We start from the raw sequence: 2,096 nt of genomic DNA on the forward strand, positions 1-2,096 counted from the left end.
TTAAAATTTCTCCTTTACCACTCGCCTTGATAAATATATGTTTGGCTCTCATCTAATTTCAACTTTCTCTTCAGAATCTCGGGTGAACACGTTGTGAACTGAGCCGCACAAGCAGGCAGTGATGGGTTTTTAGTGCTCTCTGCCTAATGTTCAAGACAGATTAGAAATGTTCGCCCGTGACAGATGCTGTCTAGATCTTCACTACCAGATCCACCCAGCTGCAAAACATCTGGCGGATTTCTACCTTTTTCTCTGAAGTGCAGCCTATTAATGACACACCCGCAATCATACATGTGCACGTGCACACACGCGCGCACAGCGAACACATCCACCATGTTTGATTGTGACAGGGAAATAATCACACATATACAGATGTGTGATTGTAGGGAGTTTTTTATGGCTGCTGGCCTCGCCTGGAAGATTTTCTGCATATTTTGTTGCCATTGCTGTTTTTCACATTTTAGGTATCATTTCTTTGTATCTATTGTTGCTCATGCAGCAAAACATGGATGGAGTTCTCAAACTGTTGCCATTTAAAAAGGAGCCATTCATATGTAGGTCTATATCATGAGACAGTATCTTAGCCTAGTTTAGCCACAAAGTCTGCAGTTTATTTAACAGACACAGACTTTTTTAATATTCCACATGAAGTGCTATGGTTGCTGTTAATGGCACACATTCTAAAATCATGCCCAAACATTTTTACGAAGACAATTCCACTGAATAACACGATGAAAGGAGCTGCAGTTCTTGCTTGGGCTGAGACGCTTCTGTAATAAAGATGAAAACAACCACGTGACAACAAATACCATGCATCCTGCTCCACCACGACAATATAACATCTGTTGCTTATGTTTTAAAGCCAAACTTTTAAAGTGTTTTTTTAAAGTGTTCTCATTGTTTTGTTCTGGTACTGCACACACTCTGCACCTCTGCATGGGAAATTTAATGGCCCTCGTTGGACGAAGGCTTAAGATTCTTTAGGAACTCATCAACAGAGAAAGTCACAAATACATGTGTGTGTGTGTGTGTGCGTCAGATGGAGACATTTGGAGACCATGGTTTAATTTAGTTTGAAATTGCCATGCAGTAAGTTGTTCCTCATGTGTCTCAACAGCTTAGGCTCACATGAAGACTTTTTGGCCATCGCCTGTGTGTGAAGTTAAACAGAAAGGGAAGAGGGAGATCCCCACATCACAGAATAGAAAGATGTTGTTATTGCTGGGCTTCATAATGTTCATCTGTTGCCATCTGTGGTCCAACTTTGACCAGCCTTTTAAAATGTTTTGGAGGTAATCCGTTCGAAAATGAAAAGTAATCATTAGGCTTTCATGAAACATTTTGATATTTGTTTTTTATTATTTTGCATAACCCAGTGCAGAAGAGGCCTTATTCAATTTGCATTTTTGTAAAAGAAAAGAAGAAAAACTATGAATCTATGATGTGCAAGTGATAGTAATTATATTGATGTTGAAAGGAAACGTTTATTTTCTTCTTTACTTTGGCATCAATGCAGCCAAATTACAATAAGTAAAAAAAATTTTTTTAATAAAATTAAAAAAAAAAAAAAATGATCACAGAAATTTTAGGGGAAATAATTCAATAACTTTATGTAAATTCATGAATTAATTACATATAGTTATATGCTCCTATTATACTCTTAACCTACTAATCATTTATTTCTATTTTATTTTTAAGTAAATTATTCTCTAAAGATTGCCATTTTTGCTTTGGTAATTAAATGCTCAGTGCAACATTAACTCGCAAGTGAGAGGTCCTTGACTTCTGCAAAAGTACACAGAAGGTGTGCATGCTTTTTGTTGTGTCTCGTGAACTGTGATTGAATAATACAAACAAAAACTCTATCAAAACAATATGTAGGATGAGGCAAAATTTGAAAAGTAATGCATAAAACACAAATAATACAATAATATGGTAATAATACAATAAGAAACATGCTTTCAGTACTTATTTATAATATATAAGTAGTAAAATAGTTTAAAAAATTATATTTATTGTTAAAACAAAAAAACAACAGCTGGCTTTCTTTGCTGTTATAGTTATATAGTTATAGTTATAAGTTATATGTTTTTTAT

The sequence above is a fragment of the Pundamilia nyererei genome, unplaced genomic scaffold (genome assembly GCF_000239375.1).
Source record: "Pundamilia nyererei isolate P.nyererei 1_Seehausen unplaced genomic scaffold, PunNye1.0 scaffold00033, whole genome shotgun sequence".
NCBI classification, from domain to species: Eukaryota; Metazoa; Chordata; class Actinopteri; order Cichliformes; family Cichlidae; genus Pundamilia; species Pundamilia nyererei.